The sequence below is a fragment of the Medicago sativa genome, chromosome 7 (assembly GCF_051527215.1).
Source record: "Medicago sativa cultivar Bolivia chromosome 7, Bolivia_mono, whole genome shotgun sequence".
Classification (NCBI taxonomy): domain Eukaryota; kingdom Viridiplantae; phylum Streptophyta; class Magnoliopsida; order Fabales; family Fabaceae; genus Medicago; species Medicago sativa.
Window position 1 is genome coordinate 24,548,491 of NC_140755.1, and position 12,115 is coordinate 24,560,605.

General features: G+C 37.3%; 2 non-coding genes across 2 annotated transcripts; one reads left to right on the forward strand and one right to left on the reverse strand.

The window, feature by feature from the left end:
* Positions 1-3,596: 3,596 nt before the first annotated feature.
* Positions 3,597-3,702, forward strand: LOC146905085 (small nucleolar RNA R71). The gene has a single exon (XR_015020985.1). It is a non-coding gene; the product is annotated as a small nucleolar RNA R71 (small nucleolar RNA).
* A 4,436-nt stretch (positions 3,703-8,138) lies between these two features.
* On the reverse strand, positions 8,139-8,245 carry LOC146905086 (small nucleolar RNA R71). Its single transcript, XR_015020785.1, has one exon. It is a non-coding gene; the product is annotated as a small nucleolar RNA R71 (small nucleolar RNA).
* Between the last annotated feature and the right edge of the window lie 3,870 nt (positions 8,246-12,115).

A 12,115-nucleotide genomic window follows, 5' to 3' on the forward strand; every position in this document is an offset into this window, starting at 1 on the left:
TTGCACCACAAAAGATGCCCACGCCTTTGCATGGGGCTTGAAGTCAGCCCTCAACAGCATATGTGACCCTCCATGCCACTTAGCACCTTCAACACAAATCTGCAATAGCAACTCTTCCCACCTTTCATCATTCCAATTCTTGCACTCCTCCATCCTCCTCTTCACATCACAAATCTCCGGTGGCACAATCTCCAGCAACTGATTAATCCTCTCCGGGCTATAGTCTATCTCCTTCCCCCTCACATAGGACACATACTTCCTCCCCATATACCTAGCATTAGAATAGAATTCTATCCCAATCGTTTTGTTGGCCTGCTCAAATATCATACTCACAAGAGACTCCCACCCTCTCTCAGTGATCACTTGATGGAATTCGGGGTTGGAGATGAGTTTGGTGAAATCAAAACCTCTCTCCGGGATCACCCTATAGCCTCGGATGTCCTTGAAACGGTCACGGGCAGCAGTATTATAAAACCGGTGGTTGATGGACGGTGGGGGTGCGGTGTTAGGGCTAGGTTTGACAGGTTGTTTGCGTTTGGGGGCTATTTTGGCCTTTTTGGCTGGTTGGGATGTGGCTTGGGACTTGCCTTTGTTGCGGGTCTCAACCATGGTTAGGGTTAGGGTTTGAGTGGAAAGGATAGAGATGTTGGATTTGGTTTGTTTGTGGGTGAAGATGAAGGTTAATGGTGATGGTTTGATGATTGGAAGATGAAAAGATGAAGATTTGTGGTAGATAAGGGTTAGAAAATCGTAGGTTAGGGTTCTGGGAAAATTTTGGCAGAGTTTAGCTACTTTTGGAAGTGAATGGAATGAAAATCGTGTTGGGTACATTTATAGACTGGGAAAATCGTGTCACGTTTGGCCAAAAACGTGTCACGATTTTGTTTTGTAACGGTTAAATTTTTGAAACTGCTAAAATCGTGTCACATTTGGGCTAAACGTGTCACGATTGCTCTTTTTGAAAATTTTTCTTGCCCAGAAATCGTGTCACGTTTTGGCCAACGTGTCACGATTTCTCAATGTCGAAATGCACCAGTTTGAGACTTAGAAAAAATTTTAGGTGCCAAAAATCGTGTCACGATTTCATCATCGTGACACGTTTTTGGAAATGTCGAATGGCACCTTTTTTAACTTAGAAAAATTTCTGAGAGGAGCTTCAGAGGGAGGGCAAATCGTGTCACGTTTTGCCCAAAACGTGTCACGATTTGCACAGTATTGGAAAACAAAAAATTTTCTTTCCTCTGTCTGTTTCAGCTAAAATCTTTTTGTGTTTTTGAATATTTGAAAGCAATAAAAAGAAATAAGAAATACTACCTGAAATCTAAATGTGGGTTGCCTCCCACCAAGCGCTTCTTTACCGTCACTAGCTTGACTCATGACGACCCCTAAGGATCATTGGATGTCTCTCCCTCTTCATTGTTTGGGAGTCCTCCTTTACTGTACAGTTTCAGCTTTTGTTCCTTACCCTTGAAAGTTCCTTGTGCACTAGACTTCCTTAAATCCACGGCTTCATCAAAAGGCTTGTTTCTTACCACCCCTTTGTCATAGTACCTCCTAACTCTTTCTATCGTGTCAGAGAGAATTGAAAGCATGCAACATTGAAAAGTACCCGGTCCATTACGTATTCCAAAGGGGATCTTCTTATAAGCAAATACACCACAAGGATTAGTAAAAGTAGTTTTAGGCATATTGTTCCAAGTTCCCAATCCCCCATACTTGTTGTCAAGGATGTCTCCTGATGATTGTTGTTGCATAAGTTCTGTGCTTGCTTCAAGTTGCTTGACACACTCTTTCACCCCCACATCTTCAACCACTTCCTTACTTTCAATAGGCTTAACAATTTCTCCTTCCATAGGTTGAATAGGGTGAGATTCAAGGGAGTTCTCTTCAACTGTTTCTTCAACAACGTCAATCCGGTAACACTTGTGGTTCTCATCTTGGTTCTTCATTGCCTCAAAGATATTGAAAACTACCTGCTCCTTATGGAACCTCAACATTAACTCTCCACGTTCAACATCAATCAAAGCACGACCAGTTGCAAGGAAAGGTCTTCCTAGAATGAGTGGCATGTCTTCATCTTCAGCCATATCTAAGACCACAAAATCTGCTGGGAACACCAAGTCATTAACCTTGACTAGCACATCTTCAAGTATACCGAAAGGATAAGAGATTGACCGATCAGCTAAAGTAATGGTCATTCTTGTTGGTTTTGGTTCCCCACACTTAAGCTTCTTCATCATTGAAAGAGGCATCAGGTTGATACTTGCTCCCAAGTCACATAAAGCTCTTCCAATGTCTACCGGTCCAATTGAACAAGGGATAGTGAAAGCTCCAGGATCCTTCAGCTTAGGTGGCAGCTTCTTTTGAAGAATAGCACTACAATTCTCAGAAAGTGCTATGTTCTCATCATCCTTAGGCTTCCTTCGTTTGGTTAACAAGTCTTTCATGAACTTAGCATATAACGGCATTTGATCAAGGGCTTCGCCGAAAGGAATATTCACCTGAAGTTGTGAGAAAAGTTGCATGAACTTCTTGAATTGACCTTCATCCTTTTCTTTCTTCTTTGAAAGGTGAGGGTATGGAAGCTTCACATATGATGGAATAACTTGTGGTTTATCTCCATCTTTCAGAATTTAACTCTTCGACTTCCTCAAGATTGAATCTTCATCAATTAACTTCTCACTTTTTTCTCCCTCTATTTTTTTCTTCCTTTCGTTTTCAACTACTCCATGATCATTTTCTTTTTTAACTACACCCTCATCATTTTTTTCAACTACATCATCCTCCTCCACCTCAATTACATCATCAACCTTCTTTGGAGCTTTTGGAACTAAAGGTGTCAAAACCTTTTTGCTCCTCAATTCAATAGCATTACAAGACTCATTCTTAGGGTTTTCTTTAGTGTTACCTGAGAATCCGCCTTTGTTTTGTTCAGCCAATTGCTTAGCTAATTGCCCCAGTTGAGTTTCAAGCATCTTCCTAGAAGCTTCATTGTTCTTTCTTTCAGCTTCTTGACTTTTCTTCATCTCTTCAAAGTTGCCTTGAGTCACGTCATGAAGTTCATCATAGTTTCCTCAAGAGCTGATGGCTTTCTTTGTTGTTGTGGAGGAGTGAGCATCTGAGAGTTCAAAGCGTTGTTATTTGAGTAGCTTAGATTGGGATGCTTGTTGATACCTGAATTGTAGTATTGATTTTGCCTTTGATAGCCTCCCATGAAGTTAGCCTCCTCACTTGATCCTTCTGGAACACATTCACCATTTGGATGTTCTTCACCACATAAATCACACTTGATTGCAGCTACTTGTTGTTGCTTATGAGCCAAAGTGAAACCTTGAAACTCCTTAGTAAGAGCCTCTATTTGTTTGTTCATAGCTGCTTGGTTAGCAAGGATAGCAGTTTGCTCACTTACCCCAAACACTCCTCTTTCTTTCTTCTTAGCTTGATCACGATACTCATTGCCAGCCATGTTTTCAATTAGAGCTTGAACTTCATGATCAGTTTTACTTTTGAGACTACCTCCCGCGGAAGCATCTAAGAACATTCTAGTGTTTGGTGTCACCCCCTCAGTGAAGATTTGGAGGTATTGTTTCTCGGTGAACTCATGATTAGGGCATCTCTTCAGAAGCAAATTGAATCGCTCCCAAGCATCATACAATGATTCACCTTCTCCTTGCTTGAAGTTAGAGATCTCCATCTTCTTTTCCCAATATTTAGACATAGGGAAATACTTCTCCAAGAACTTCAGCTCTAACTCTTCCCATGTTTGGACAGTCCCGTTTGGAATTGTTAGCAACCAATCTTTTGCTCTTCCCGTCAAAGTGAAAGGGAACAGCCTTAGTTTCTTCTGTGCTTCAGTCACGGTGGCTGGTTGCACACAAAACTCGCAAGTTTCAGCAAAGCGGCTCAAGTGTTCATGAGGACTCATGGCTTCAGTCCCATCGAATTGTTTATCCCTCAAACCGTTCAGGACAGTTGTCTTGATGTCGAAAGCAACGGGGTTAGCTGGTTGAAAAGTATGGGTCAGTTGACCGCGATGAGTGGCTAACCCCTAGTCTCCTAGCTTAGGTCTGGGTGGTACAACTCCTTCCATAGTTGCAGATTTAGGAGAAGCAGATGTTTCAGATTCAGTGGAGAGTGGCTCCGGTATTTGTTCTCGAACACCCGGTGGAACGGAATGAGCTAACCTTTGCGACCGGACAGTTTTCCGGAGTGCTCTAGCAGTCCTTTCAATTTCTGGATCGAATTCAAGATCGTCGGCGCTCACTTTACCTCGCATAAACAGCAAAATACCTTAGTAGCACTGCACAATGCAAAGTAATCAAATGAATATGAAAACAGAAAAATAAAAAAAAAAACAGAAAATTAAATTGCAGAAATCCTAAATTATAACGTAATTGCCTTGTTGAAATAAATAAACAGTCCCCGGCAACGGCGCCAAAAACTTGATAGATCTCTGGCAAGTGCACCAAATACTATCGAAGTAGTAAAAATATCGATCCCACAAGGACTGTTTTTAATCTCAATAATTCAACTACGTTGTATTTTAGGATGTATAAAGGTTATTTTGATTTGCCACTAGGCAGTAGATTGGTTTGATTGCATAAAAGTAACTGCTAAAAATAAATTGGTTTTCAAGAATAAGAGAGAGATGAGTTTAGGTCTTTCGAATCATCTATGTTCTCCTAATTGTTATGTTGCACCTATTCGTATGAATGATCTTCTAATCCCACGATAGTTAACAAAATAGTTCTAATCAATCCCTTGAGTTAGGACCCTCTTCTTAAACTACAGCCCCTAATCCCTTAGGTGGTCTAATAATCTTTGAAGGTTTAAAGCACGTTAACCTAATATCACTAATAAACGATTATCCATTCCTAGACTAACCATGTTTATTAGAACAATTCAATAGGTCTAAGTAGAAAGCTATGGTCAGTAGTCATTCATTCTCACAAAATCATATTTATATTTGATCAGGATATAAAAAGCATTAAGAACAATTGAATTGAATAAAGACTAGAATATCATTCACAATAAATAGAGTTTCACAACATAATATCTCAATTAGGGTTACAACGAATCATCTCAGACCTAACCTCTAATGGATTTAGCTACTCATAATAGTGTTTACAAATAACATAATCATTAGAGGTAATAAAACATACACAAAGTGGTTGGAAGGTGAAGAAATCGTCCTCCTGGTCTTCCTTGCAGTTGCAAAATCGCACTTGGCTCTCTAGAATTCGTAACCCTTGTTTTTGGAATAGACTTCAGCTTAAATAGGCACAGAATATCGCCCAAATCGTGTCACGTTTTAAGTGAATCGTGACACGTTTTTACCTTCTGGAGCAAGAAACTGAATTAGGGTTTCATCAAATCGTGTCACGTTTTACCAATCGTGACACGTTTCTTCAATGTCGAACCAAGAGTTCTGATGCTTCCCAAATCGTGGCACGTTTCTATGAAATCGTGACACGTTTTCTTCTTTTACAATCCTTCAGTTTTTCTGCTCTTTTTGCTGCATAAGTCTCATTGTGAACTCCATTTTTGTGCTAAAATACATCTAAAATTACGTAATGACAAGCTGTCATCAAAAGTTGCCTTTTTTATGGTGAACTAGAAGAAGAAATCTATATGGAACAACCTGAAAATTTTTGCGATTCATGGACAAGAAAACAAAGTATGTAAGTTAGATAATTCTTTGTGAGGTATAAAACAAATTCTTAAGGAATGACATGAAAAATTTGACATTCTAATGCTATCGAATGAGTATTAAGTGAATGAAAGTGACAAATAATATTTGTACGATCATATGTCTCAATGAAGACAACTTGCTCATATTTGGTTTAAAGATTCATGTTATGAATTATGTGAAATCATTGTTTATCAACAACATTGATAAGAAAGACCTAGACAAAGTTGAAATAATTCTTGGTTTCAAAATTACTTGATCAAAAAAGAGAACCTTTTTGATGAAACTCACAAAGTTGAGAAGATCTTAAGGAAATGTTCTTATTTGAGCGTAAACTTGCAAGCATATATTATGATCCAAGTGTAAGAACACTTGAGATGGAGTTAAACAAACAGAATATGCGAGCATCATTGGCAGTCCTTAGGTAAGCCATTGAATATATTAGACCCGACATTGCTGATGTCGTGAAACTCTTGTGCAAGTTTACTAGTAGACGAATGAGAAGCATTGCCATGCTATTGAAAGAGTCATGAGGTGCCTTAAGAAGACTATGACTCTAGGATTACTCCATGAGGATTAACCTATTGTACTTAAATGGTACAAGATACAAAATAGAACATCCTTCAGATGAGTCTTAAAGCGACCAGTGACAGCACATTTGATGAGTCATTAATTAGTCTATTTTATTGCTTTATTTAGTTTAGTTTTATAAAGATTTGATTTTATTTTATTGCATATTTATTTCCTTTTTGAATATTTTACTTCAAATTGCTTTTTATTATATTTTAGGAACAAATATATGGTGAAAGGTGTCTTGGAGCAAAAGAAAGAGGACTGGAGCGAATACGGTGCAGAATTATGAAAATACAGTGCGAAAATATGTTCCCACCAAGTCAGAAGCTTGGCACGGCCAGTGCCAACATGTGGCACGGTCGTGCCACCCCCAGAAGCCTCTTTTGCTGCTTTTCTTCAAGCCCAAGTTATTTCGTTGCAGCTTTACTGTTTTGCCCTTATAGTTGCTTAGTTTCTAAGTCGATTGTAAAGCTATAAATAGAGTAGCATTCCATCATAAACAATTCACCTTTTGCTTAGAATATTTTCAGCGTTATTTCAATAAAAGTCTTTATTTTCCTTTACCTTCTTCCTTGCAATTTACTTTATTGTTTTCTCTTTTCTTCCCCCATGTCTACGATGAACATGAGTGAGTAAACTTTCTTTGTCTTGGGATTGTTGGATAAGTCTAATGACGTAATCCGAATCAATCCAAGCCTTAAACCCTAATTATATGTTACCTTAATTTCTTATCTAAATTCACTATTTTAACATCAATTAATTATTATCAAACTGTGGAAGCGAACGCGAAGGGTTTGATAATGGTTAATTCATCATCACAAATATCAATTCATAAAGCGAACGCGGAGCTTTGATATTCGAACAAGTGAATTTAGACAAGGTTTGCGAAACATGAGAATAGTCTAGCAAACCTTGGGACACATAAAGTTTCGATCTTCAAGGGTCCCAAAGGCAATCACCCATGAGAATAGGTGTGGTTGTTGGAGGGATACACTCACTGACTTCGAGAGAAGCTTTGATATGCTAAAGAGAAACTTGTCCTTAGAAATTAAGAATAACGTAGAATTATAAAGTTTAAGGCTTGATTGTGAAGGATTCGCTGTTATGACGAACCAATGATCCCAAGGCTCTTTATTATTATTGTTATTTACCTCTATTTTTATAACTTTTCTCCTCCTCTAATCATTCTTTTTAAGTTAATTGAATTAAACAACTCCCTAGCGGAACGATACTCTTTACTACTATTATTACTTCGATAGACCGTGCACTTACGGTTTGCCCTATCAAGTTTTTGGCGCCGTTGCCGGGGAGTTAACTAATTTAATTAACTTTTCTTTAGTGATTAGATTCTCTCTTCCTCTTTTCTTTTCCTTTTTATTTTTATTTTTCTGTTATCACTAACTTCTTGGGTTCTCAACCTTTTATGCGAAGAACTAGAAATCGAGCGGTATTCATACCCGAGATCGAAAGATTCTTACATAAAAGGAGGAGAGCGGCACAAAATAATACCGCCATGGCTAATCGCACTCTCAAAGAGTATGCAAAGCCGTCTACGGCTGAGCCACAAACTATTATTGTGTACCCAACGGTTGAGGATGACAATTTTGAAATTAAGCCTGCCCTACATAACTTGGTGCAGCAAAACCAATTTTCGGGATCCCCCACCGAGGATCCCAATCTTCACATCTCCGTTTTCCTACGAATTAGTGGAACCATGAAGGAGAACCAAGAGGCCGTAAGACTTCATCTCTTTCCCTTTTCCTTAAGGGATAGAGCTAGCGCTTGGTTCCATTCCCTCGAAGTCTGTTCCATCACTTCATGGGATCAAATGAGGCAAGCATTCCTTGCCCGATTCTTTCCCCCATCCAAAACTGCTAAACTTAGGGACCAAATTACTCAGTTCAATCAAAAAGATGGGGAATCTCTCTATGATGCGTGGGAGCGTTTCAAAGAAATGCTTAGACTTTGTCCCCACCATGGTCTAGAGAGTTGGCTCATAGTCCACACCTTTTATAATGGCTTATCTTATACCACTAAGATGTCTGTTGATGCAGCTGCAGGAGGAGCTCTAATGAACAAGAACTACACGGAGGCATACGCCTTGATTGAAGACATGGCTCAGAATCATTACAAATGGACCGATGAGAGAGCCATCACTAGTTCTTCAACCTCTAAAAAGGAGGTAGGTATGTATGAAGTCTCTAACTATGATCATCTTGCTTCTAAAATTGATGCATTAACGGAGAGATTTGAAAAATTCAACTTTAGTGCCATCAATTCTTCTTCTACTCCTTCTTCTTGTGAAATCTGTGGTATAACTGGTCATGTAGGTGTTGATTGCCAATTAGGTAGTGCTATTAATGGTGTTGAGCAAATGAATTATGCTCAATACAACCAAGGGATGAGACAAAATCAAAATTTTTACAAAAATCAAAATCCCTATGGACAAGTAGCACCACCTGGCTATGCAAACAACCAGAGATTCGATCAGAAATCCAATTTGGAAATTTTGTTGGAAAATTCTATTGCCAACCAAAATAAACAACTTCAAGAACTTAAAAACCAAACCGGATTTCTGAACGATTCTCTTTCAAAGCTCAATACCAAAGTTGATTATATCTCTACTCATTCTAAAATGCTTGAAACACAAATCTCCCAAATAGCCCAACAAGTGTCTACTCTTTCTCAAGCACCGGGAGTCTTTCCTGGTCAAACCGAAGCCAACCCTAAAGCTCATGTTAATGTCATATCTTTTGAGGGTAGTAAGTTAGGAGATACTATTGCTAAGGTTCACAACCTCGAGAAAGAAAATGTCAAGCTTTTAGGTGAGAAAACTGTGATAGAGAGTGAGAAACCGCTTGATAAGACCCAAGCTCCTTCCCCGTTAAATATTGCTAAGCTTAAATTAGAGGGTCAATTCAATAAGTTTGTCAACATTCTTAAAAGAATTTGCATTAAAATCCCCCTTGCGGAAGCTTTGTCTAGGATGTCTCTATATGCCAAGTTTTTAAAGGAAATTTTTTCAAAGAAAAGGGCTATAGAGCATAGTGAGACAATAGTTTTGGCTAAGGACACTAGTGCAATCATCCAAAAGACACCCCCTAAGCTTAGAGATCCAGGTAGTTTTGCCATACCTTGTATGATTGGGAGTGAGACCGTTGACAATGCCTTGTGTGACTTAGGAGCTAGCGTTAGTTTGTTACCTTTGTCCCTCTTTAAACGGATGGGAATAGGAGAGTTGAAACCTACCGAGATAGAATTGAAGTTAGCTGATCGTTTTACCATGAAACCAATAGGATTTGTTGAGGATATACCTGTTAAGATAGAAGGGATATACACCCCGACTGATTTTATAGTCATTGACATCAAAGAGGACGAAGACGTCCCTATAATCCTAGGTAGACCTTTCCTCGCCACTGCGGGAGATCTCACAGATGTTAAACTTGGTAGGATTGTCTTTCAAGTGAGTGATACAATGGTCGGCTTTGAGTTGGAAAACGTTATGAAAGGTCCCGCTCTTTACTCTTGTTGCATGCTTAAAGATCATGTTGTGCAAGAACGTTTTATAGCGTCATCTACACAATATGATATCTTTGATCCATTCTAAGGACCCTTTCTAATCGTCAAGTTAATGACACTAAAAGAGCGCTTCGTGGGAGGCAACCCACGCATTTATTTACTTTATTTTGTTTGTTTTCCTTTGTTTTAAGTGTTTTGTAGGTAATTGTCCGAGTCCGATTCAAGAAAAAGTGAAAAATCTGAAGCCCCCAGGACCAGAAGGTTGGCACGACCCATGCTAAGGTTGGCACGGTCGTGCCAGGTTTTTAAAGCAAAAAAAGGAGGCCAAAGTCAGAATGTTGGCACGGCCCGTGCCAAGGTTGGCACGGCCGTGCCCGATCCCTACACACCTATAACCTCAATTTTTTTCTTCTTCTTCATTCATTCTCCAACACAAACTTCTCTCTACCTTCAAACTTCTCTCTAAACCTCCATAACCATCCAATTTCAAACCTTCATATCTCACTCAAAACTCCACCAATTCACACAATTCTTTCACCAAATTGTAACATCCAAAAATTTAACTTATATTTAAAAGTGTTTTAAAATAAATAATAGAATAATAATAATAATAATAATAATATAAGAATTGAAAAGTAAAAGGGGAGGGTGGGGACAGTATTTTTTGTTGTTAAAAAAAAATATATATATATAAAAGAATAAAATTTTCTTTCTCCCCACGTTACTTTCTAATAAAAAAAAAATTAAAAAATGGAAGGGATAATTGAAGAAAGAAGTGACGTACAGATATGTTACAAAGATGATTTCATTAAGTCCTCAACCACACTCTCTCTTCTTATAAATACACTATGCCTTGCCTTACTAAACCACACACACTCACTATCTGCTTCTTCTAATAACAGGTTAGTCTTCTCTCTCTCTCTTCCTTTCCTTTTCTCAACTTTCTCTCTCAAATCTATAGTTATTCTTTATTCTCTTGTTTGTATTCTTGTACTGGAATTCTGATTTTTCAAAGTTATTCTTAATTCCAAAACTAGATCTATACCCCACCACACCATCACTTTCAACCAAAAGACACAATCAAACTTTTCATTTATACTCCTCATGTCTATATACCCTTGTACTTTACTGATTAAAGAAAGAATAGGTTTTATTTTGCTCTTTCTTTATCCTTTAAAGATCATGGAACAAAGAGGAATTACCTCATAGATTTAGTTTGCACCGATTGTTTTAGTTAAGAGATACCAACACCTTTTACTTAGCTATTAAATTGGCCTTTAATGATTGTGACTAATAAGGTAGTAACATAAGTGCAATTTGAAGTAAAATCAAAACATATAATTAGTATAATATACTTATTATAATCTGGAAAGAAAAAAAAACACTATTATTAAAAGTTAGAAAACCAGGTTTGTTTATTAGAAGTTAGAAAACCAGGTTTGTTTATTAAAGTTAGAAAACCAGGTTTTGTTTACTTAAAATTGTGTTAACCGTAAGTTATTCTGCACTATTTGTGTTAAAAGTTAGAAATTAAAGACACTATTATTTTTAGAATAAAAACTTAAATTTGGATGTTATGAATTTTCTCATAACAAAGTTGTAGAAAACAATATTGGTGTATTATGTCTTTAGCACTTTCAGAAAAGAAAAAAAAAGAATTAAGAAAAGAGAGTATGGAGAAAAAGCTGGATTCTTTTTGTTAGTTAGAAATGAATAAATTAAAAATGGGTTTTTATTTTAGTCTTATGTAGTATGAAAAGCCTAAGACAGTATAACCTTGATTATAACTATAGTCTAATAGATAGTTATTTTGGATGAGTATTCTAGGTGATATTGGAGCTGCTTTAGACGGAAACGATATAACAACAACTTTCGAAGAAATCGAAGGTAAGGGGAATTACTACTAATAAGTTTTAAAGATTTTGCATAAGTTATGTGCTTAAGTGATTATGTGTGAGTAAATAACTCTACTTGTGAGAGTTAATTTCTCGATGAGGTGATAATTTCTAGCGATCAAGTATATGTCAAAGGGCATCGACTTATATGTGTTTTAGTTAATATAATTAGGAGTATTATTTTAAAAATGTAATATACAAGTAGAAAAAAAAGTTTTGTAAATGATTACTTGATTAGATAGTTCTATTATGTTTATTTGGTATCACTCTTGAGTAAGTAAATGAATATGCTAAATTTTGATAAGTACTATGTGAATTCGATGTATGAATTTGGTTTGAAAACATATGACTTATAACAAAAGTGTCGATTATGATTCGACGTGATAACTTATAACGTTGATAGTGAGTAAAAAACTTCTCTTAAGAAGAAATAATCTAA